General features: G+C 43.0%; 1 protein-coding gene and 1 long non-coding RNA gene across 2 annotated transcripts in view; one reads left to right on the top strand and one right to left on the bottom strand.

Annotated features, from left to right (window-relative positions):
• The window catches only part of PITPNC1 (phosphatidylinositol transfer protein cytoplasmic 1), a 255,931-nt gene that overhangs the window by 197,128 nt on the left and 32,397 nt on the right, over positions 1–26,406 (bottom strand). The gene's annotated exons all lie outside the window — the stretch shown is intronic.
• Positions 13,791–16,639, top strand: LOC144285380 (uncharacterized). The gene is made up of 2 exons (XR_013353653.1): positions 13,791–13,865; positions 16,443–16,639. It is a non-coding gene; the product is annotated as an uncharacterized LOC144285380 (long non-coding RNA).

Genomic DNA, 26,406 nt, shown 5'->3' with positions numbered 1-26,406 from the left:
TGGTTCATTCATTCATTCATTCATTCATCATTCAACAAACTATATAAGTATTTAACAGGGACCTGCCTAATGGCATTCTGCTAAATGGATCAATCAGCCCTACAGTAGCTCACAGCTTAGACGATAAATATCAGTACAACACAGTATATTCTATAGTAGAAAGCTGTATTAAAAGACCACAGGAAATGCAAATCAAAACTATAGTGAGACATCACCACACACCCGTTACAATAGCTATAAGCAAAAGGACAGAAAATATCAAGTATTGGCAAGGATGTGGAGAAACCAAAACCCTATATGTTGCTAGTCACTATATAAAATGCAACAGCCACTTTGGAAGAGTATGCCAGTTTCTTCAGAAGTTACAGGGGAACTATAGGGTTACCTATAGGGTAAGGAGTAGAGTAGGGAGATGTGGTAACTGGACGATGGACATTAAGGAGGACATGTGAAGTGATGAGCACTGGATGTTATATGCAACTGATGAGTCACTGAACTCTACATCTGAAACTAATGATACATTATATGTTAATTAATTGAATTTAAATAAAATAAGATTTTTTAAAAAGTTAAATGTATAATTAACATCTGACCCTGAAATTCTTCTACTCCTAAATATCAACTCAAGAGGAATGGAAACAAATATTTGCACCAAACTTGTATACCAATGATCATAGAAGTATTTTCATAATAGACCCAAACTAGAAACAACCCAAGTATTCATCTACTGGTAACTGGGTAAAAAAAATGTGGTGCATCCATACAATAGAATACTACTCAGTGATTAAAAAAAAAAAAAAAGAGCCAACTACTGATACACTCAACAACATGGATGAACTCAAAAACAATATGCTAAGTGAAAGAAGCCACTCTCAAAAGATCAAGTATTATATGATTTTACATGAAATTTCTAGAAAAGACAAAATTATAGACAGAAAGCACATCGGTGGTTGCCTGGGATTGGGGTAAGTGCAAGGACTGACCACAAACAAGCATGAGGGAAATTTGTGGGATGATGGGAAATTATGAAACTGGATTGTGGTGATGGTTGCACAAATGTATGCATTTACTAGAACTCGTCAGTACACTGACCATGGGTGCACTAACAGTACGCAGATTATACCACAATAAAGCTGGTTTTGTTTTTTTTTTTTTTAAGATTTTATTTATTTGAGAGAGAAAGAGAACACAAGCAGGGGGAGGAGCAGAGGCAGAGGGAGAGGAAGAAGCAGACTCCTTGCTGAGCAGAGAGCCCAACTCGGAGCTCGATCCCAGGACCCTGAGATCATGACCTGAGTCAAAGGCAGATGTTCAACTGAGCCACCAAGGTGCCCCCACAATAAAGTTGTTTAAAATAAACTCAAGGAGCAAAGGGGCAGCTAACTGCCTCAAGTGGAAAAGAGGGTAGAGAAGGCTCTGGAAGAGGGAGAAATGTGTGATAATATTATAATAATGCACATGTAGTTGAGGCAAGGATTTAACAGTGTGCAAAGGCAAAGACATATAAAATGAAGGTAGTACTGGGGGAAGTAGAACAAATATGTGATACTGCAGGGCAGGGTAGCACTTAGAGAAGAGGATAAATGGGAAACCAGGAGGACTTGTTAGGAAGTTGGTACCTCATCCCATAGGTGATGAAAATCATTACAAATTTTAAGGAGGTTACTATCAAATTTGGGTTTTGGAAAGCTAGCTCTAAAGGCTATGTGAAAAGATGATCTATAGACTAAGAAAAAAAAAACCCAGAGGCTACACCCAGAGAAAAGATGAACACAAAGAGGCAGAGGTCAGATCAAAGAGACATTTGGAAGATAGAATGAACCCTTCCAGTTCTAACAAGGTAGTAGAAGAGAGAAGGCAGATGGCTTCTGGCCTCAGCACCTGAGAAGATGGCAGTGTTGCTGGAGGAAGCAAGGGCCACAGGGCCAGAAGCTGGTTTGGGGGGGAAGGATAATTTAATAAATTCTAGTTTGAGTTGACTCTGAGGTTCCATGAAGATATTCAGGTACAAACATCCAGTGTCAGCTGCAAAACTGGAAAGCCTCTGGGGCTGAAGCTATGCCTTGGGGAATCCTTAGCAAAAAGATGGTCACTAAAACCACTGAAGTGAGTTAAGACTCATTTGGATTCACACAAGCAGCAAGGTAGGCTCAAGATATAAAAAGACAAGAATCTACCTTCCGTGTCATGCCTGCAAAGGCGTTAAGAACATGTCTTTCCCTCTCTTGTTGTTCTGATTGTCAGTTTGTTCCCAGCAGACTGCGGAACAGATTTTTATAAAGAGTTAGAGATTATAAAACAAACATGCCAGGGATCCCTGGGTGGCTCAGCGGTTGAGCATCTGCTTTCTGCCCAGGGTGTGATCCTGGAGTCCCCAGATCGAGTCCCACATCAGGCTCCCTGCATGGAGCCTGCTTCTCCCTCTGCCTGTGTCTCTGCCTCTCTCTCTCTCTCTGTCTCTCATAAATAAATAAATAAATAAATAAATAAATAAATAAATAAATAAATAAAAAAAATCTTTTAAAAAAATAAAAATGAATTTTAAAAAATAAAACAAATATGCCAAAGATGACAATCAAACTAGGGACAAATCTACACATTGAAGAGTATCTAACAGCAGAACATAACTGAGGCAATTTAGACTATACAGATCTGGTATCTAGAATGTGAGGTGCATGCTTTAGTTGCCTTTGAAACTCTCACACTGCTAATATGGGCATTATCTGCTCTTGCAGGTCCATACCTGTTGCCCTCAGCTCACCCACAACGATCCAAATGCACAACCGTTCTACAATTCTTTCAACAATAGGCTATGCAGGTCAGCACTCTGGGGACTTAGCTTCCCGGACCTTCCCAACACCCAACAATGGCTGACAAGCAAAGTGGCCAAAAAAATTTCATACGCTATTACATACAGGATATTAAGAATTGTAGAACAAAAGAACAGTGGACTAAATGCTAGGAGATCCAGAATCAACACTCTATTCTTCCATCGCAGACAAGTTAATTATATTCTTTGTGTGTACAAATGAGAATATAGCGCACAGAACAGATTTTGGAATTTTTAAGTGTTGGATGATATACGGTAATATTGCTTAAAAGTTGGCCGTATCATATATACAACCTCCAGTCTTTGAAGGGCCCTTATGAGTTCTCGTTGTGCTGTACTGTTTTAAGAGAGAGGAGTTACTGATGGTAAAATTTGAAAATAATTTATAAGAAATCATGCCTTGGAGTGGAGCAATTGCAGTATTACGATTCTACTTATGTCTATGACCTTTAATTCTGTTCAAGTCTATCTCTAGCCTTTTGGGTAAGAGAACTTTAAATGTGACCTGGAGCCATTCATTCCTCAATGAAGGTCCCATCACCCCCCACCCCCAAACACCCATCCACTCACAGTGACTGTGGTCTTTCACCAAGAGTGAGTCTCCCACCTTCCCCTCTGCCTTCTGCTTGGATAACCACCTGTCTGCCAGACAAAAAATTCTCTGAACCCGAGATGGAAGTGTCCATCTCTGTGTTCTCAGTACCTGGCATCACCAAAGGGGCTCAAGAGATGACCCCCAAAGTAAAAGAAGGAAATTAGAAGGAGGGAAGACTTCGAGGTATAACATATCAAAAAGAAAAGTTTCACATTTTTTATTTTCTTTTATTTTTTACAAAAAAATTTATTGATTTATTTGAGAGAGAGAGAGAGAGAGCAGAAGGAGGGAGAAGGAGAGAACCTCCAGCAGACTCTGTACTGAGCACAGAGCCTGACTGGGCCTCAATTCCACAACCCCGAGATCATGACCGAAGCCAAATTCAAGAGTCAAACACTTAACCGACTAAGCCACCAAGGTGCCCCTATTTTGTTTTTAAAGAAAAATTGCAGGGTGCCTGGGTGGCTCAGTCAGTTAAGCATCTGCCTTCGGCTCAGGTCATGATCCTGGGATCTTGGGGTCCTGGAATGAAGCCCCCCCCATCAGGCTCCCTGCTCAGCAGACAGTGTGCTTCTCCCTCTTCCTCTGCACCACCCCCTGTTTGTTTTCTCTCTCTCTCTTTCTCGGTCTCAAATAAATAATATTTTTAAAATAATTATAAAGAAAAATTGCATATACATAAGGTGTACAATATGATGACTTGGTATACATATAAATATTGAAATGATTACTATGGGCAGCCCGGGTGACTCAGTGGTTTAGCGTGGCCTTCAGCCCAGGGTGTGATCCTGGAGACCCAGGATCGAGTCCCGCATCGGGCTCCCTGCATGGAGCCTGCTTCTCCCTCTGCCTGTATATCTGCCTCTCTCTCTCTCTCTGTGTGTCTCATGAATAAATAAATAAAATCTTAAAAAAAAAAAAACAGAAATGATTACTACAGTAAAACTAATTAACATATCACCGCACACGGTTACCTTTTGTATGTGTATGTGCAATAATGTTTTAAAAGTCACTGGCTGGGGGCTTCTGGTTAGCTCAGTCCATAGAGCACACAACTCTTGATCTCTGGATGGTAAGTGCAAGCCCCACATCAGGTGTAGAGATTACATAAATAAATAAATAAATAAATAAATAAATAAATAAATAAATAAATAAATCCTTTAAAAAATAAATTAATCAAATAAATAAAACTCTTGTCCATTCATCAACAGATGAATGGATAAACAGAATATGGTAGATACATACAATGGAGTCTTTTTCAGCCTTAAAATGCAGGAAATGCTGACACACGCTATAACGTGGAACCTAGGAAGCATTATGGTAAGTGAAATAATCCAGACAAAAAAAAAAAAAAAAACCACCACTGTATGATTTCACCCATATGAAGTACCTAAAATAGAATCATCAAATTCATAGAGACAAAAGTAGAAGGGTGTTTGACCGGGGCTGGGGTGGGGTGGGGTGAGTGGGGGAGTTAGTGTTTAATGGAGACAGAGTTTTTGTTGGGATGATGAAAAAGTTCTGGAAATACAGAAATTTGTGAACAATGAAGAGTGGTTACACAACATTGTGAATGTACTTAATGCTATCATACTGTACTCTTTTTAAAAAAGGTTGCAATGGTAAACTTTATCTTTCATATATATATACATATATATATCTCCAGTTTTTTGGAAGATTTTTATTTATTTCAGAGAGTGAGCACAAACAGGAGGCAGAGGGAGAGAGAGAGAAGCAGGTTCCCCACTGAGCAGGAAGCCTGGTGCGGGACTCGATCCCAGGAACCTGGGATCCTGACCTGATCAGAAGACAGACACTTAACCAACTGAGCCACTCAGGTGCTCCTAACCACAATTTTTTAAGAAGTCCCCTGTACAAGATGCCTTCTGAGGAGGAAGGATACGAGACTATGGCTTCTGGCCCACTTTTAGGTAGCTATTTCTTTATTAGTTAAGTTCTTAAATATCTTAAATATCTAATTAATAGCAAGAATAAAAACACATTTAGCATTCACAGAGCTCAGTGTCCAAATGTCTCAAGTCCTTAATTTGTTTTATTTTTTTAAGATTTTATTTATTTATTCATGATAGACACAGAGAGAGAGAGAGGCAGAGACACAGGCAGAGGGAGAAGCAGGCTCCACACAGGGAGCCCAACCTGGGATCCCGGGTCTCCAGGATCATGCCCTGGGGCCAAAGGCAGGCACTAAACCACTGAGCAACCCTGGGATCCCTCAAGTCCTTAATTTGGAATATACCACAAGATTCATGAACCTGATTCTAAATTTACTTCTAAATCACGAAAGCAAAAATGAAGTGTGATATCAGTTGGGTTTTCTGGGAGTGTAAGTGTTGTTGTAGATGTCTTGTTATTTTAATTGTTGGTAATCACTGGCTAATGTGTTACTCTCACTGCCAGAAAGATAAACAGTTAAGTAATTAAAATGCTCAAAACCTGACCTAAGAAAGGAAAAAGTTTGTGTTGCTATCACTTTCCTTTTAGCATCAATTGTGATTCATGCATCGAAGGACTAACCTTTGAAAAAGAGATGAAGTAGCTATCATATTTGCCTTTTTTGGTAACTAGCTGTGTATAACTATTTCATTGTCCCTTTCGCCACCTCCAAACAGAGAAAGTTGTTCAGTTTCAGTTTTCCAAGATTTCTAGGTTATCATGTTGAAGTTCTCATGCAAGCAAAACCTCCCACCAATGTTAGATGTCTTGTCAAGGTAAAGACAGGAAGATTTTTTTTCTTTGATATCTGTCAAGAAAATATAGAAGTATGCTTATTACTTTTTTTTTTTTTTAAGTCCTTTTCCTTTTATGCTTATTCCAATGGCAGTTTAACAAATAATCTTTTGGGTCCTCAGCAAGGCTTCCAATGGGTGATTAGAATGTATAAGCTGACAGGCTCCAAATGAAATGAACAATACCCAGTGTCAGGCTGCAAAAGAAGTGTGTATCGACACCATCAAAAGCAATTCTCTGGGTCACATTTCACTTCTTCCAAACACCAATCCTTTCCAGAGTCAAACATGGAAGAGCAGAAAGTGCTAGAAGGGACTCTGCTCTATTGACACGGACACCCCTCAGCAGGTCAGCGTAAATTATAGGAGTACAACCAAACGGTTTTAATTGCCTGGGTCTCATGGCACAGGTGACAAGGGGGATGAGCATAAAAATGTTAGCCCTTCAAGGATCAGAGCAATAAATACTTTGGTAGAAGTACTCCCCTCTGCAGTTCAGCAAATACGGCCAAATGGTGGTTTTGACTGTGGATGATGAGAAAGGACTTTGCACCAGAAACTCTCAACCTTTGAGAAAGACTAGGATCACACAGCCAGGAAAGAGAGGAGAGAATGGCCTGGTGGTGGTTCTAGACAGGCCCAGTGGAGGGGAAAAACAGGAGGTAAGATTATGAAAGCGGAAACCCAAAGAAAGCACGTGTGAAGCACCTCCAAAGGGCAGCATTTTGGTCCTGAAGAAGCCTTGCACCCTCTCCTAGAAGTCAGGGAAAACTGACCCAGTTCTGAGTACACCGGGTCCCAGATGAAAATCTGGGGAAAAAAAGAAAATCACTTTGACTCTGGGGAGAAGTAGAACAGATGGTCATACACAGAGAGACATAAGCAGATTGAAGTGACCAAAGGGGAAAAAAAACAAAAAACCCAAACCACCCAGATTAAGCCCACAAATCATTTTCAATAAGCCTTTCCAGCAAGGCAATGTAATAAGATAAATAAGTCTTAGGGATGTAGTGTGCAGTATGGTGACTGTAGTTAACAACACTGTATATTTGAAAGTTGCTAAGAGAGTAGATCTTAAAAATTCTCATTACAGGAAAAATAATAATAATAATAAAACAACAACAGCAAAACAGCAAGGTTTAGCTGATATCCCAGGTAAAATTTCAGCAAACACCCTCAAAGAAAGGGGCTTCTCCCTGGGGTTTCTTTTTTTCTTTTTTTAAAGATTTATTTATTTATTATAGACATAGAGAGAGAGAGAGAGAGAGAGAGAGGCAGAGACACAGGAGGAGAGAGAAGCAGGCCCCAGGAGCCCGACGTGGGACTCGATCCAGGGACTCCAGGATCGAGCCCTGGGCCAAAGGCAGGCGCTAAACCGCTGAGCCACCCAGGGATCCTCTCTGGGGTTTCAAAGACAAAGCTAGCTTCATATCCGCAGCTCCCAGGACCCAGAAAGGCATATTGCGCTGGGGAAATGGGGTGTGCAACCTTTGAGCCTTGTATAAATAATCAACTCTTCCTTTAGAGATTCTAAAATGTCTTGTCCTCCTAAGAGATTCCAGGGAGCAAGAAATGAATAAACTCACTCCGCACTGTTCTTCTGTTTCTCCTAACTTAAATTTTTTAAAAGACCTTAAGCAGAAACAAAATTATTTCTTTACCATATTCCTCAATTCTGCATCATATTCTGATTCAGCTTGCACCTACTTTAACTTCCCTTTTTTTTTTTTTTCTCAAACCCAGAAGAATTTCTCCCCTCTCTTGATGGAAAAGGCTCCAGTAAAAGGGGTGGTTGTGTCCTAGTTTTAAAAAGTGCTGAAGAGGCAGGTCCTAAAGCAACATAGAGAAAACTATTACTTTGGGGGGCTGGGTGGTGGGGAGGAACTCAACCCAACAAAAGATACCTGAGTGGAACTTCTAGAGCAATTCAAGCCTTAACGTTCCAAATATCTAAACAATGGCCTCTATTTATGCACAGTTCAAAAGACCTCGTGGCATCAGAAGGCACCTTCCGAATAAGATTGCAGCTAATTCTCTCAGCAGCAGAAATCCACCCCCATGAATAACAAAGCTTCGCTCTGTTATTCATAGTAAGGATTAAACCCAGTGGGATAAAATGCACAGCTGCCAGGTCACCTTCCTGTAAGGCACTGAGCGTGGAAAACCGACTTCTCATTTCTCCCCCACTAAAGCCTGATGGTTGGTACAGGAACCAGTTCCTTGAAAAGGCACCTGTCGCAATATCGCTGTTAAGGGAGAAATTCGTCAACAAGGAAGATGCTTCCAGAGGCAGAGCTGAAGGAGGCTAGGCAAATATTACTACAGTCCCAAGCCTCAGGTCACAAGGGTGAGGGCAACCCTTCAAAGTAAGGCAATGATAACATAAAAGGGGACCAGAGTCCCCCAGTTCTACCTGGCTGGCTCAGTCGGTAGAACTTGGTTGGGACACTTGATCTTGGGGGTCTTGGGTTCGGGCCCCACATTGGGCCTAGAGCTTTCTTTTTAAAAAATGAATGAATGGGGATCCCTGGGTGGCGCAGCGATTTTGCGCCTGCCTTTGGCCCAGGGCACGATCCTGGAGACCCAGGATCGAATCCCACATCAGGATCCCGGTGCATGGAGCCTGCTTCTCCCTCTGCCTGTGTCTCTGCCTCTCTCTCTCTCTCTCTGTGACTATCACAAAAAAAAAAAAAAAAAAAAAAAATGAATGAATGAATGACCAAAACTCCAAGTTTCCCAGCCTATCCCCACCCCTCCAAAAGGCTGCCTCCAGAGCAAGGGAGTAGGGGTGGCTAGCAGCCCCTCCTGCCCAGGGCTGGGTGTCCTTCCCCACTCACTGCTCCCCACCCTGCCCCATTCGGGTCAATACAGTCTGCGGACCACGTGTGGCACACAGGACTTCATACCTTCCCACTTACAGACCTTCTTTGCCAAAATCCATATCCATCTTTCAGGATTTGCTTCGTGGGGCCTCCCCATGATCCCAACCCACTGTGAACTCTTCTTTGCACCTGGTTCATATTGAGTTGGTAATCAATTAAAAGCTTAATGTCCTTCCTGAAATCATTAGAGGCGGAAGAACAGGTTGTCTGGGATTTGCTTCGAAAGTCATCCAGGGCTGGGGGCAGAGGGCAGGGCATTACGAGAAGCTGAATTGGCCGTAGGTAGTTGGCAGGTGGGTACATGTGGGCTCATCACACAGGGCTCCCTACTTTTGCTTCGTTGGACACTTTCACAGTAAAAATCTGAAAATAACTAGTGTCACAAAGGCGGCTAAGGACAGAGCCAAGATTGGACTCCATATTTTAAGATCAGTGCCCTCCCTGCCTGCTATTGTTTTTAATGAATTATTTCATAGTTGCTGTTCCTGCTTTTTTCACTGTATCCAAAATTGTATTCATTATTCATGTGACATGAAAGGCCGGTTGCTCTCCTCAAAGAGCAGGCGGTGTAACTGGGGACACAGGTAAACAGATAAATCACAGTGGAAATAGTGAGTGTAACAGCCAAGATAGGAATCCGAGTGGAAGCGAACAGTTTTCAGGGGGGAGAGGGGGAGGGAACAGACCAATTACGCCTGCTTCAGGGGCCCAAACATGAAGCCCAGCCAGGAGGTGGTGTCCCAGGTGGAGCTCAAGAGCCAAGCAGGGTTATTTTCGGTAAAAGAGTTTGGAAGCAGAGGCAAAACTCAGGAAGGGGCAATGGTGCAGACTTGCAGAGGCCAGGTGAGTAAGGAACAGGGTCAGGTGGGGGCAGATGCCCTGGGGAGGTGAGTGGGGGCCAGGAGGTGATAGGGCTTGAAGTCGAGCCAAGGGCGTTGGATTTCACCTCTTCGGCAATCAGGAGCCTACATGCAAGTGACGTAATCACCGTTGGTCTATTAGGAAGGTAACTGGCAGCTGTGTACATGACAGCGGGGGTGGGCTCTCCAAACCGACCAGCGCCAGGATTAGGATGAACCAGGGAGGTACAAAATCCAGGGGGTGCCAGAAAGCTCAGCAATCCAGACAAGTCTTACTTTAACGCAGTCTTTTTCTAAGATCAAAGTTAATGCAAGAATTAACTTTACACAATTAAAAAAAAATCCAAACTGTAAATAAAGGCAGGCTGTTGCTGTTTGTTTTACAACCCGGCTTAGGCTTATTATGCAACTGGCCGTGAAAACCTCCCCCCCACCTCCCCATCCTCCACCCCCACTCCACTGGGTGAGTCTAAGAGGGCTGACAATGATACGGGAACAGATTGAACAACATGAGGCTTTATATATATTGGTGGGTTGTTTTTTTTTTTAATATTGTAGAGCTTTTATTAACTTTTCCCACTTGGTTCGCAATATGGGAGGATATTTTGATAAGTGCACAGAGGGACACACAGCTTTCTTTGCCTGGGGCTCCAATATGGCTCAGCAGGGCTCTCAATAGACCGGGCAGTAAATGAGGAGGGACTGCCCTAAAAAGCAAGAGCAAATGCCCAGAGGGTGAAAGAGGAGAGGCCAGATTCAAGCAACATTTCTAGGGCAGAAATGAGAGAGGTGGAAATGCAGGAGAAGTGTGAGCCTAGGACTCAGCTCAAGCAGGGTGTATTCCACTCAACTACATCCTGCGTGCTTCAAGGGCAAATATCCCATTTGCTTGTCTTTTGTATCATTCTGCACCCAACTCAGTAAGTTCCTGTTAACTAATTCAGCGGAAAAGAAGAGCTTAAATCCAAAGCACACACGACGGAAACCAGAAAATGTGTAGTTCTTACTCCGTGCTGCCTCCCTCAATGAAGCGCAGGGCACACTCATGAATATTCAAGACACAGACACCCATTAACGATGACTAAGACCCCCAAAGTCTAGTAAGTTACTTGAGTGACACTCTGCTGTCATCCTCCCATCTCATTTTGCATCCTCAGGACTAAGGAGGAGAATAAGGTACGGGCTCAGCTTAGGGAGCCCAGAGCTACAACCAGATTTGGAGAAAGGCTGACAAAAGTGTTGTCCCCAGCCCCCTTGTACAACAGGAGAGATGACTGAGCGGCCTGACAGTCGCCCAGAGCAAATATTAACTGCGTTCCCACCACGTCCTCCTTCCGAGTCCCACTCTGCTCAGGTTGGCTGCAGCCTTCCGTGGTAAGAACGCATTTGCTCCATCTCCGTGGAGGGAACCAAAGGGCAGCTCAGGACTGGGGATGGTTCAAGGGACAGTTAAGAGTGAGGTGTCACCCAGATGAGTCACCAGGTGCGGAAATCCGCTGGAGACTGACGATGACCAGGAAGACCTTCATCAGTGAAAGCCACTATGTAACCCAATGTCTAGATGGCTTCGGGAGGCTCAGTGGGATGACAGAGATGACAAGTTGGGGCCCGAGGCGAGGCTCAGGCCAGAAGCTATGACTAAACAGGAAATCGGTTACTTGGCAGTTGAGCGGATGTAGGAGTGTTCAAAGCACAGGCACGGGGCTACACTCGGATACATCCTACGATGTGAAAACAAAGCTGCCTTAACCCTGCCAGCTGTGTGAGAGACTTGCCTGCTTAGGTTGGTACCTGCTTGGGTCTCCTGGAGAACCTAATTCTTGGTGAATAACAATGAATGGCTTAAAGCCACCGTTTACTGGGAGTCTATTCTGCACCCAGTGCTTCACCCACCCTGATTCTTAAACCACTCAAAAGCCCTGCAACAGAAAGTGCTATTTTCGGTTTTACAAAAAGGAGCTCAGAGAGGTTAAGTCATTTGCTTGAGGTCACAGAGCAGGTCCTGAAGGCGCTGGAGTTCAAACCCAGAGCAAAGCCAGGCTTAGAGGAATGAGGAACTTTTCCTTTCAATCTCTCGATGACCTCACTTTTGGTTGGAGGGAGGTTATGAGGTCGGTTTGCCAGTGCAGAGTGAGATCCTGTCTTCAACATTTTCATATTTTGTCTACCATGGAGTATTTGCACTCATTCTGATTTTTTTAAGCATCTCGTATTCAAATATTATTTATGAATTTTTTGCACCCAAGAGGCATGTCTCACTGGCCTCACCCACAGTTGGGCTCTGCTCCAGGCTGCCAGTGACCTGCGATCACCTGAATGAAGCCTGTGTTCTCATTTCTGTTTTTCCACTTTCCTCCTGTCTCGCAAGTTTTCTATACTGCCTACTGGGAAAGAGGTATTTGTTTTTGTTTTTTTTATTTGTTGGTTTGTTTCTTTTGTTTGTTGCTGTCATTGTTCATTTTGTCTTTTCCTTTATCCTCCTTCTTTATTCATCGAAGGCCAGGATACTTAAAAGCAAGAAATTGGCAAAAGGTGATAAATTGAAAATTTGGGCTGCAAAACTTTCTCAAAGTCCATGAATATACCCAAACACACTTAAAAAGGAAGTGTCTAAGAGTCATGTGTTGCCCCCTGCCCAAGGCTGGAGAATACATTTATTTTTATAATAAGAAATGAGCTTCCGTAAAGATCAGATCTTCACACATCTGCTTGACAAAATTATCTCTGAGCCCCATTACTAGACACAAAATTAAACAAATACTCTGAGCTGAGGCTGTGGGTTGTCACTGGTGGCTGCAGGGAGAAAAGTCATCCTTTTTATTTCTAAACTTTTGTTTCTACAAATGTGGTACTGTTATGACATACTCCAGGATGAGGAGGGGAACAGCCACGCCAACAGCAAACACAGCTGTTTTGATTCGTATTCTGTGGGTTGTGGTTTTTTGTTTTGTTTTGTTTTGTTTTATTAACTAAATACAGTGTTTGGTTTAAAAAAAAAATCACCATCAGGACGCTCATCGGTGACACAGGAGAGAAACTGACACAGAAATTGACTCCATCCAGGTACACATACCTAACCAGGTTTGCCATTTCAGCCCAGATTTCAATAAAAGAAGTATTCATTTAGCGCCTACTGTGTGTCCAGACACAGCCAGGAATTCGAATCACCAAGACTAAAGGCCAGGTTTCCAGGGCATCACCATTTGGACTTGTGTTTTACAGGAGAGTGTAGTCCACTAGTTTAATGAAAAATTTTTTTAAAAGTCTGAACTTGGCCCATATACATTTTCTATAAGACAAGCCAAGAGAGGGCACCTGGGTGGCTCTGTTAGTTAAGCATCTGCCTTCAGCTCAGGTCATGACCCCAGGGTCCTGGGATGGAGCCCAGGGTCCCTGATCAGCAGGAAGTCTGCTTCTCCCTCTCCCTCTGCCTGCTGCTCTCCCTGCTCTCTGTCAAATAAATAAATCTTATTAAAAAAAAAAAAGTCCAAGAGAATGTAGAGGAGCAGAAGGGGTTGACTTCTGGCAGGATTACAAAAAAATTAAATTTTGTGCCCTGGAGTTTTCTCTTCCTTTTTAGTACTTTCAACTCTAAACAAAAAAGACCAGGAGCAATAAGCCTGTGTGGCAGGACCACTTTTTGTTTCTGGGGCGGAGGAGTACACTTCTGGATTCCTTCTCCAGTTCTCCTAGTTGACCCTATCTAATGAACATTCAAAAGGGAGGAAGGAGAAATTACTCTGGGCTCAGAAAATCAATGTTAAAAGTCCAGATTCTAAAACCCACACATACTATGCATTAGAAAGTCATTTAGGCCCTCACTCTGTCCTCTTCACCCAAATTCTAACTAAGATCTTAATCTGGTTTCTCTGCCCACAGGAGTTTAGGGCACAGAGTGCAAGGGGTGGTGGACTCACTGACTTGCAGAGCCCACGCCCTGTGGATGGCCAGGTAAGATTATCATACTTAATGACCTGCAGGCAGGCGCCACCTGGTCTCAAGCCTATTCACTCACTCACTCACTCACTCACTCACTCACTCATACATTCCACCACCTTCATCTGAATCCTAATACTCCTTCAAATTCCTAGCAATACCACCCCCTCCCCCGACTTCAAGGGAGGGCCTCAGAGCTGCCAGTGCTCCTGAGAAGACCATGCTCCCCACCCCAACCCCAGTGCACATCTCCTGAGCCCAAAGACCCTTAGGTGGTCTATTAGTCTCTCCTGTGGCTGCGGTAACAAGAGTCCTATAGACTGCAGGGCTCAAAGCAACAGAAATGAACTCTCCCAAAATTCTGGAGGCTCAAAATCCACATTCGGAAGTCATACTTCCCTGAAGGCTTTAGGGAAGAATCCTTCCTCTCCTCTTCCAGCTTCTGCCCCCCCCCCTCGCCCCCCCGCCCCGCATCCGTTGGCTTGTGGCTGTATCCCTCCAATTTCTGCCTGTGTCTTCTCCTATAGTCACTGGATTTCAACCCAGGATGATTTCATCTCAAGATCCTTAACCAATTATACCTACAAAGACCCTATTTCCAAATAAGGTCTCATTCAGAGGTTCCAGGTGGATGTGAATTTTGAGGGGACACTATTCAACCCACTACTGATTTCCTATCTTCCCAAAAAAGCTGTCAGGGCAAATCCCCTTTGCCTCAGCATCCACAAAAATCCAAGAATCCCTGGTACCTCTGACTTTTACCCCTGTTCCCACTGTTACCTCAACTTTCCACATAGCAAACAGAGTATCTAAATAATTATATAAAGCTAAATATATAATTATATATTTTACATAAATTATATAATAAATATAAATCAAATTGTATCCCTCCCCTGCTTACAAATCTCAGTGGCGGGGCACCTGGGTGGCTCACTGGTTGAGCGTCTGCCTTCAGCTCAGGTTGTGAGTCCGGGGTCCTAGGATCAAGTCCTGCATCAGGCTCCCCACAGGAAGCCTGCTTCACCCTCTGCCTATGTTTCTGCCTCTCTGTCTCTCATAAATAAATAAATAAGTAAAATCTTTAAAAAAAAAAAAAAAAAAAACAATCTCAGTGGCTCCTATGCAAGAGGACATCTCCCAATCTCCTGGCCACCCTCCAAAGCCCTGCACAGTCTCCCCTATGTGTACCCCTCAACTTCCCTTCATTCTCCCTCTCCTACTTCACCATTTCCTGCTCTCCTCCTGGCTCACCCAGGTTTACCTTCACTCGTCCCTTCCCGAACACACCAAGGTCATTCCAGCATTCGCTGATCCCTCCGTCTGTCTGGACGACTGTCCTCCAGACTGTCACATGGATCAGATAGATCATTGTTCAAACATCAAGTCCTCAGAAAAACCTTCTCCACCCATCGTATTTAGAATAACACCCCCCCCCCCAACATACACACACCTTAGGTCGCTCTTGATTACATCACCTTAATTTAATTTTACAGCATATGACATGATTATAGATACATGATATCCAAAAAACATCTTCTTTATTTCCAAGTTTGCTAATTTACAGTCCTGTCCTGCAATAGAATGTCAGCCCCAGGAGGTCTTCACAGTTTAGTGAGAGGATACAGATATGCAAAAAAGTAGTAACACTTACTAGGCCCAGGCCAGAACTGTTTTGTGGATTTTATCTCACAACAAGCCTACAAGGTAGGTACTATTATTATTCCTATTTTACAGATGAAGCAACTAAGATAGGAGAACTTGCCCAAGGGAAGCTAGGGTTCAAATCAGGTTCTAGCTGCTGTGCTCGTTAGTATAGTGGTGAGTATCCCCGCCTGTCAAATCAGGTTTTAGATCCCGATCCCGTGCCATTGGCTTCCACACCTTGGCCTGCCTCCCAAACAAAGATTACAGCACTTTGCCAAGGGGCATCTAAAGGTTATGCAATAGGCCTGTGCAGGGCAGGATGAGGAAACTCCGCCTGAGTGGGGGTGGGCACTTCCTTTTGCAGCTGAGCTCTCGGGCAAAGGAGGCAACCAATGAGTATAAATGGACAGGGAGCACAGAGAGTGTGGCAGAAAGCCGACTGCATTCAGGGACTGCAAGGTAGTTTCTGGTCCTCTGCTGCAAGCATGGGGAGGGGCCACTGCCTCTGAGCTATCAGCATTAAGTACCGTGGCTGCAGGACTCATTCCCAACCTGCAGCCTGCTTCTAAGTACTGAGCTCTTGCCTGCTTGACAACTGGAATCAAGGTTTTCTCTTTTTTTTCTTTTTTTTTTTCTTAAACATTATATTGATTTATTTATGAAAGACACACAGAGAGAGGCAGAGACATAGGCAGAGGGAGGGGCAGGTTCCCGGTGGGGACCCCATGTGGGACTCAAGGATCATGCCCTGAGCCAAAGGCAGACACTTACCGCTTAACCACTGAGCCACCCAGGCATCCCAAGGCTCTCTCTTAAACCAGATATACCTTTGTTTCTGGGCCCCAGCCTTGCTCTGCTCCATCTCCCGGAGAGCCGGGTCCTATTCTAAGCCTCAGGAGCAATGCCATTTGCCAAGTGATGCCTAGTAGCTCTCTCTCTCCCTTCTAGAGCTGGCTTCCCTCCGTCTGGCTCCACTAAGCCCGTATCTGACATCACTGGCAAGGAGAAGACAAGAAAACAATCAAAAGCAGAAGGAGAACTACTTACTTAGTGCAGGAGCAAAAGGCTCTTTTGCCAAACATCTGCAAGTCCTATTCTGTGATTCCTTTGGGTCTCTGTTCAAATATAACTCCATCGAAGTCCTTCTCCCGTGTCTTTCCCCATGCCTGTTCTCTGTCCCTTGACTCTACTTTTTTTTTTAATCTCTCCCTGACATTATATTTCTATGTTTTGTATGTTTACGGGTTATTGGCTGGATCTCTTCCCCACTGTCCCCAGTAGAGGACAGGGAATTTGTTTTAGTCATTGCTGCATATTGCTATTGCTCAGAGCAGTGCCTGGCACGTAATAATCATTCAATAAACAGTAGTCAGCTGCAAGAGAACAGAAGTCCCCACGTACCTGAAATCGTACCTAAAATCGGTAGGGAGAACACACTATAACAGCTGATGTTTACAAAGATTTCTCAAGAAGTCAAGGCAGGGAACTATTTATTTTTTCTTAGGGTTAAACAAGATAATGTTCCTAAAGGCGGTAACAAAGTTTCTGGAATATAGCAAGCCCATAGAAATGGTCAGCAATGACTATAGGAGACGTTCTGGAAACATGGTCTGGGTAAACCTCCCTTACCAGGAACTCCCAGTTCATTTCCTGAGAGTTTCAGAGACTTGGAGCTTTCCTGGAGAGAGAATCCACTGGGGAAATAGGAGGTAGTGTGGGTGTGGTCGGTTTCTGGGCAAAACTGAAAATACCTGATAAAAATATTTGTCAAAGAGAGGGCACTTTATTTATTTATTATTGGGGGGTGGCGGAGGACAAAGAGAGAGGGAGAGAGAGAATTCCACGCAGACTCCTCACTGAGCACAGAGCGCCAGGTGGGGTTCGATCCCATGACCCTGAGATGGTGACCAGAGCCAAAACCAAGAACCAGTGGCTCAACCGACTGAGCCACCCAGGCACCCCGAGAGGAGACGTTAAATAAAGGTGTTGCTCCTGAAATAAACATACAGCCCACTGTCAAAAAAGGCGCGACTTCAGAATAAACGATCCGCACGCGGCCCTCGAGATCAAGTATGTGTGCAGATGTGTGAACTCTGTGTGTCTGCGAGCTCGTGCTTTGAAGAGGAGTTGTGGTGGGAGACCAAGCTCCATCAGCAGTCAAGGCCACAGAAACCAGTCTGTTTGACACATTACCATGCAATTAAACAGAGGGCGCATGAGATCTATTTTAAGCACATCCTTCCCTTAGTCTTAGTTTTCTGCTCAACTTCCAAGTCCTCGCCAGCCAAAACCGCAACTGAAAAACTGCAGTTGAAAAACTGCAACCTCACTGCACTATCAAGGAATATTCTAATCGTACCCTAAAACCAAAAGGCCAGGAGAGCCGCGTTGCTGTCGTGAATGATGGTGTAAATAACTGGAGGGTAAGACAAGACAGGAAACAAACACACAAGTGTTTTTCACGTTAAAGATCCTTTTTTTTTTAAGATTTTATTTATTTATTCATGAGAGACACACACAGAGAGAGAGAGAGAGAGAGAGAGAGAGGCAGAGACACAGGCAATGAGAGAAGCAGGCTCCATGCAGGGAGCCCAATGTGGGACTAGATCCTGGGTCTCCAGGATCAGGCCCTGGGCTGAAGGCAGGCGCTAAACCACTGAGCTACCCAGGGATCCCTTATGTTAAAGATCCTTAATGGGATATAGCACATCATGACGTAGAAACACATAACACACTTCTTTCAACGTTCCAAGTTTTCACACCACAAAAGCAGCAGAGGGAGGGAATGATCCAGAGAGGTTAATGTTTAGAACCTCCTCTACATCTGGAATTTTCTTAAATTCTTTATAAATCTTTTTTTTAAATTTATTTATTCATGAGAGACGGGGGGGGGGGGCGGGGGGGGCACAGACACAGGCAGAGAGAGAAGCAGGCTCCATGCAGGGAGCCCAATGTGGGACTCGATCCTGGGACTCCAGAATCAGACCCTGGACTGAAGGTGGCGCTAAGCCGCTGAGCCACCCAGGGATCCCCAAACTATAAATCTTATCTCTCTACCTCTGAAAGGTATCCCTTTTGCAGGTGGGCAGAATGAGGCTCAGAACAGTTCAGTAATGTGCCCCATGTGGCTGGGATTCAGAACCCATTCCTGAAGTTGTACTGTTTCAAAGTAATGCTCTTTTGGCAACACTGATAACTCCTCAATGGTTCCTAAATGCTGTCGCATCTCCAAGTTTGTACAGGTTCATTGCCAGAGGGAAAAAAACAAAGCGAGTGCAGTCTGTTGTCACAGAGCTAAATTTATTCACTATTTAAATCCCCAAATTGTGCCCTCTTCAATGTTCTGTGTTTAAATATTCTTTCATGAAAGTAAGGCTATTTTGACATGAAATATGTTTCCCCCACATCATGAAAACAAACATGAAAAATTAATGAAAGAATCACGATGTAAGTTTCAGAATATTGTTCTTCTGCAACATCAGAAGTGAATGATCTTACATCAATCAAGGAAATTTCTTCTGAAATTTTACCGACCCATGAAATAAAAGACCAGCACCACTGCACTGTAATCAGTATTTTTCAATTTACCCATCAGTAGCTCACGACATCATTTTAGTTGGTCAATACCTACGCTCTCTCCTTTCTCTCTTTGCCTTTGATAGAATAGACAAGTAGAAAAAAAAAAAACACAAAAATACATCAGAGGTAAGGACAGGCAGCAAAAAGGTTAATTAATGTTTCATGAAACTCTTGTTTTAATCTTATAAACACATAAATGCAGGTTTGTACTGGGTCAGATTGTAAAACGTACTTACCGTGGGTCACGGTCAAAAAACTTTAAAAGCCTTAGCACAGTTTTTCTAGAGTAATATATATTCATTATTGAACATTTGTAAAACACAGAAAAATCACAGAAGTCATCTATAATCCCATCACTCACAAATGACTGTAATTAATATCTGTATCTCCTAGGTACAGTCTGGTTCTCTATTATAGCAGACACTAGCTGGACAAGCAAACATTAAGTATCCCTAAATCCTAGAGGGTAGCAGCATGATTTAAATAGAAGACTATCCCTCCAAGGCATGGTGGTAGTGGGGGGCTTGGTGGGGGAGATGCCCTCAAACAAGACAAACTACTGTCACTTCAGATGCTTAGGCATCCATCAATCTCTGACTACATCAGTTAATAGGTTGAATTGATTTTATCCACCCACTCACAGAAAAGATGCAATCTTCCATCTTAAAGGTAAGCATCTGATTCCACCATTAACATTTTCAACGAAGATTCAATCAAATCAGATTATATATTCGCCTGGAATTTTGCTTCCAAGTGTTAAATATGATTTATTTTTAGCCTTGGGAGTGATGGAACTTGTGTTAACAGGTCCTGGTGAGAATAATCAGTTCACAGCCAAGCTCGAGGTGCAGCCAATGTTCATGTGCAATGAAGGATGACTTTGAAAATATGGCAAATCCGGCTCTTGCACCCTCTTGTGAGAGCAGTCGGGTCAGAGGAGGTTTCAGTAGTGAGAAAGTGGAAATTGTGGGAGAGGAATGAAGTAGCCAAGGTCTCACCATGTCACAAAGCCCGTCATACTAGTGTGGACTCATCCCAGACAACCAGGAGAACTTCTCCCACGGTTCCCATAGGAGACTCGTTCTGGATTAGGAGAGTCACCTCAGATGGCTTTAAGGAATTTTAGAAAGCTCATACTTGAGTTTGCTACAGAGGAGAAATGCATGAAACATACTAATGAGAACCTTGCTGGCATGTGAAAATTAACTTCAAAGTGAGTTAGAATTCAAATACCAGGGCAGCCCGGGTGGCTCAGCGGTTTAGTGCTGCCTTCAGCCCAGGGCATGATCCTGGTTACCTGGGATTGAGTCCCACATCGGGCTCCCTGCATGGAGCCTGCTTCTCCCTCTGCCTGTGTCTCTGCCTCTCTCTCTCTGTCTCTCATGAATAAATAAATAAAATCTTAAAAAAAAAAAAAAAAAACAAGAATTCAAACACCATCAATTAATTTTTTTCATATCAAACATAGGTACCCTTACCAAGCTTTTATGAGGGATCCAGTTTCTATGAGGGAAATAAATGTGGACCACTTATATGAAAATTAAATAAGTTGTGAAAAAACATTGTAATGGGGCCCCCTGCGTGGCTCAGTTGGTTAAGTGGCCTACTCTGGATTTTGGCTCAGGTCATGCTCTCAGGGTTGTGGGATGGAGCCCCCACATGAGGCTCTGTGCTCTCCAAGGAGTCTGCTTATCTGTCTCCCTCTGCTTCTCCGACTACTTGCTCGCTCTGTCTCTCAAATAAACAAATAAATAAAATATTTAAAAAGAAAAAGAAAACACTGTAATATGTAAACATGGAAACTCTCTTTCTCTATTCTATCCAAATGAGCTTCTTACTCCAAAGTATGTTGTTCATACTCATAGGGGTCCAGGAAGTTTATGATAATCTATGCAGGTGTCAGCACACCAAGGACTACAGGCCAGTGGCCCATTCAGCTAAAAATAAAGTTTTATTGAAATATAGTCACTTTCATTCCACTAAACTACTGTTTATGGCTGTTTCTGAGCTACAACAGCAGAGCTGAATGATTGTGACAAGACACGTTATGGCCGACAGAGCCAAAAATAGATACTTGCTGACCCTTTAAGAGAAAGTTTGCCTATAGCAAGGATTTCTGCTGAAGCGATGGGCCTCCTTAACAGATGGCTTATCTTGAATAAGCTGTGGCCATTTCTGAGGGCCTCATCCTCCTGTACAACGAACTGGTGATTCTTCTTCCTCTACAGAGGTCATTTATTAAGGGACGCATATGAATAGCTGTAAAATGTAACAGGAACACCAGTGGAGTTTGAATTGGTGTTAAACCAATTTCAGAGAAGTGTGACTTTCAGGTTGCAAGGAATCTACTCAAAACCTCTCCTATAAAACCAGTCTGGGGTTTCAATATTGAAACTAAATGAGGATTAAAGACACCCAAAAAGTAATACTGCAACTCTCTGCATGTAGCACTGGGGCTACATATTCCTTCCAGGCTAGATACAAATCTAGAGCCTCCTTTTGAAGTTCTCCTAACTTTCTCTTTCTTTCTTTCTTTCTTTCTTTCTTTCTTTCTTTCTTTCTTTCTTTCTTTCTTTCTTTTCTCTTTCTTTCTTTCTTCTTTCTCTCTTTCTTTTTTTTTTTAAGATTTTTATTTATTTATTCATGAGACACACACACACACACACACACACACACACACACACGGTCAGAGAAAGAGAGAGAGAGGCAGAGACACAGGCAGAGGGAGAAGCAGGCTCCATGCAGGGAGTCCAATGTGGGACTCAATCCTGGGTCTTCAGAATCAGGCCCTGGGCTGAAGGCAGCACCAAACCTCTGAGCCACCCGGGCTGCCCGGTTCTCCTCTTTCTTTTAGTAACTTTCGTATATTTATCCTGTGCCTTTGGATGGAAACTTACAGAGACACACCTGGGTGCACACCCATCCTCATTCAAACACAGGTAGACCATGCACCCTTGTAGGTTGAAAATACTAGCCACCAGATTGCACCAACTCTCTATACCAAGCCTATGTCCTCACCCTTAAAAAAGAAAGCCCCACCTGCTGAGCACGGTCACAGTGATGCGCCGCCAGGTGCATACCACCTCCCCCATGCAAGGCCTTTTCAACACATCATGGTTCTTACGTATGTCAGAGGAAAGACCTTTATTTGACTTGTAATACATGATCTGAAAGCCAAACCCAAATCTTAGTGTCATCTTGACAATATTTCTATTAAATAAAATCCTCTGTGTCGTTGGGGGCTTTTAAAATCAATCTGCCACCAAAAGCTTCTGGACAAGTTAATAATGCAGATGTCTGACTCACACTCTCCAGCAAGCACTCCTCCACGAAGAATCAATGGACTTTGTTCAACCTATCAAAACAGTTGGCAATTGAACAGTAATACAGTTAAAATGCAGCTCTTCCTTCCATTCTTTTCTATGTTAAAAAAAAAAAAAAAAAAAAAAGCCAAGTGTGATGAAGTCTTGGGAGTAACAGAACCAAGACCTAGCTGGGTTCGAATCTGAACTCCATCCCTTCCAGCAGAGCTAACACCTACCTACTAAATGTCTGTTATGTTGAGGTGCATCCACACAACCACTACTTTTTAGCTCACTTTTAAGGATGAGCAGATTGAAGCTTAGGGAGTTGAAGTAATTTGTTCATGGTCAAACATCTAATAAGAAGTGTAGATTTGGAATTCAAACCTAGGCTGGGTCCAGGGCCCTGTTGTGTACCCACTTCATCTCCTAATCTACACAGCAGTAGTTAGACAATGTCAAAGGTCTCAGACCTCCTCTCTTCCTGGGAGAGACCTGAGAACATGCTGTTTTGTTCTCTCTCTCCTTTTATTCTTTCGAAGCATAAGCTTCAAGTATCGTTTCTTCAGATGACTTGGCTTAAGCCTTCTTCATTACAGTCACAATTGAGTCATACTTCCTGCAAATTCTACTGGCTTGCTTACTGGGTTCTGAGGGTTCACAGATTCTTGGCTCATCTCTCATACTGTGAATCTTAACTTCAATTTGAGGTCATTTCCTGTCACCTTCATGCATCACCTACACGCGGAACTTGCCTCTTGATACTATTTCTGGAAGGTCTCTTTAATTGCCTTGACCCTAAGAGACTGTGAGTCCTGTCAAGGAAGGATTTGGTGGCTTATTCATCACTATATTCCCAGAACTTGATATTTACTAGATGGTCATTACATCTTTGCCACATTTCAAGATTTAAGTAACCTCACTCCTTTAAAACACCGTTGGTAGGAATGCAAACTGGTGCAGCCACTCTGGAAAACAGTATGGAGGGTCCTCAAAAAGTTAAAAATAGAGCTACCCTATGACGCAGCAATTGTACTACTAGGTATTTACCCAAAGGATACAAAAATACAGATTCGAAAGCATACTTGCACCCTGGATGTTTATAGCAGCATTACCAACAATAGACAAACTATTGAAAAAGCCCAAATGTCCACTGACTGATGAATGGACAAGGGAGATGTGGCATATATCTACAATGGAATATTACTCAGCCATCAAAAAGAATGGAATCTTACCATTCACAACCATGTGGGTGGAGCTAGCGTGTATTATGCTAAGGGAAATAAGTTAATTGGAGAAAGACAAATACTATATGATTTCATTCATATATGGAATTTTAGAAACAAAGCAGATGAACATATGGGAAGGAGGATAAAAAGTAAAAGAGGGAAGCAAAACATAAAAGACTTAATAGAGAATAAGTTGAGGGTTATTGGAAGGAGTAGGGTGGGCTGTTATGGGGATTAAGGAAGGCATTTGTGATGAGCACTGGGTGTTTTTTTGTTGTTGTTGTTGTTTTTTAAGATTTCATTTATTTGGGCAGCCCCAGTGGCGCAGCGGTTTAGCACTGCCTGCAGCCCAGGGCGTGATCCTGGAGACCCGGGATCGAGTCCCACGTCAGGCTCTCTGCATGGAGCCTGCTTCTCCCTCTGCCTGTGTCTCTGCCTCTCTCTCTCTCTCTCTCTCTGCATCTCTATGAATAAATAAATAAAATCTTATTTAAAAAAAAAAGATTTCATTTATTTATTCATGAGAGACAGAGAGAGGCAGAGACACAGGCAGAGGGAGAAGCAGGCTCCACACAGGGAGCCCAATGCGGGACTCGATCCCAGGACTCCGGGATCATGCCCTGAGCCAAAGGCAGACGCTCAATCACTGAGCCACCCAGGTGTCCCAGCACTGAGTGTCGTATATAGGTGATGAATCACTAAATTCAACTCCCGAAAACAGTATTACACTATATGTTAACTAACTAGAATTTAAATAAAAATGTGAAAAGAAAAATAAATAAGGTAACTTCACTAAGGCCGCACAAGAGTACAGCTTCATGCAAAGTGACTGAAGAGTCATAACCTGAGTGAGAGCTATCTGGTCAAGCAACCTGCCTATCTCTCAATATCACCCTATGCACAAGGATTTTGAAACAACATAAATGGATTCTAGAAGTTACATTCCTCTGTTTCAAGTCTTTGGTAACCAGGTAAAATATGCTCATCCTAGATATGGGCTGTAGGTGTGGATCAATCCAACACAGGGTAAAATTAACTAACAATTCTTATTCCACCTGCCAGGTCCTTACTAGCACCTCAAAGCCTTCTCTGAGCCTATGTGGGAGGAAGCCAGAGCAGGGTATGTAGCATCTCCAGAACGAAATGCCATCCTCCTCTCCACACCCACAAGGACCCTACAGAGCCCACCAAAGAGACTGGAGCTGAGTATGTCCTAGTTAACATCGTGGGTAATATATTACTCATGGCTGTTGAGACCTTGACTAGCTTCATTACCAATTAGGACCCACATGGGGCATGACTGATTTTTTTTTTCCACTACATACAGACATAAGTAAAGGACAAATGATCTGATCCAAAGAAATACTGGAAAAATAAGCCTGAGTCCTGAGACACTAAGTGCTCCTATGATGAGAAAATATATTAAATGTCAGGAAATGCCACGTAAATAAAAACACAAATAGGAAATTGAACTGCTTCATCTCTCCCCGCCCCCCCTCCCAATCCCCCGCAAGAATTTAGAAATTTGGCCATACGTAGAAATTTTTGCTTTGTTTAGGGGCATGCCGACAGGCCATGACTTAGTAATTCCCGAGAACCTTCCTTGGAAGGTTTTCCAGTCATATTTAATACCAAGCATGTCATAAAAAGACTCACTAATCATTGATCAATAAAATATATTCCCTTCCACAGAGTGCCTTTTTTTAGCTCCAATCTAAAAAGCATTGCTTCCCTGCCACCCCCTCAGGGATCAAAGACAGATTCATGTCAAGCCCATGAGCACAAAGCAAAATGAAAGCGTGACTTGTCTCTAATAACTTTGTGCTTTTAAGTACAACCACAAGTGGATCATTCTAGAACAAAATGGTTTTTTGTTCTTGTTATTTAATGAGTCAACTCACTGTGTAATTCAGGAAAAAAAGAAGGTCTTCCTTTTCTTAGAATTTTCCTTATATCATACTAAATGATCAAAACTAGAAAGTGTCCCAGTAGGTATGAAAGTCTGGCTAGCTCTTCCATCTAATGCATGTACTGAATCCACAAAACTTGAAGCAAGGACACAGAAAAGGATCCATGAGTCTGGCACAGCAATTTGAGATGCTGTTTGCTGGATATAAATCTGTCTTCCTATGAGATGCACCACATCTATGCTATCCCCAGAAATAGGAAATTTCTAGAATTGGTGCCAATGAGATGCAGCTGATGGAGCAATTGAGAGCTCTTCCATTTCTCCACCATATGTACCTATCTTCCTCCCTCAGCTCCTACACCTGCCTGTCTTTTCCAACCTCCCATTGCCATCTTTCTTTTTGCTTTCACAATTTTTCTCTCCCTAAGCAAGCTCTTACTCGTGGTTGCAAGCCACAGACTCTGCTTAATTTCACTGAATTGTCAATCCAGTGTTAATCTGGGGCAGAAGTTGCTATTCTCTGCCCCTTACCAGATCAGCTGGCATAGAAAGAACTAGTTACTTTGTAATGTCAACCTGATCCTAAACAACCCAAGTGATCACCAGCGTCCATTTCCTCTGGTCAAGGGCATTTGTTTTCATCATGGTCACACTAAGTAGGATTCCTAAAATGACCCCATACTTGGTTGCTGATTTCTTATTTGTTTCCTTCCCTCCAGCAAGACTGTTTCATGCAACATGTAGAGAAATCTGCCTACCTAGCCAAAGAATGGAAATTGGGATTCTCTTGTGATAGAATGTTTTGTATGAAACACTGAAATTCCATCTCTATGCATTGTAATTTTTAGGTCACTACTTACTAAGCAAAGTTAGAATATTCCATTTAAATGTAA

The sequence above is a fragment of the Canis aureus genome, chromosome 16, assembly GCF_053574225.1.
Source record: "Canis aureus isolate CA01 chromosome 16, VMU_Caureus_v.1.0, whole genome shotgun sequence".
NCBI lineage: Eukaryota > Metazoa > Chordata > Mammalia > Carnivora > Canidae > Canis > Canis aureus.
The sequence above is the reverse complement of the archived record's forward strand: the minus strand, read 5'-3'. Positions and strand labels throughout refer to the sequence as shown.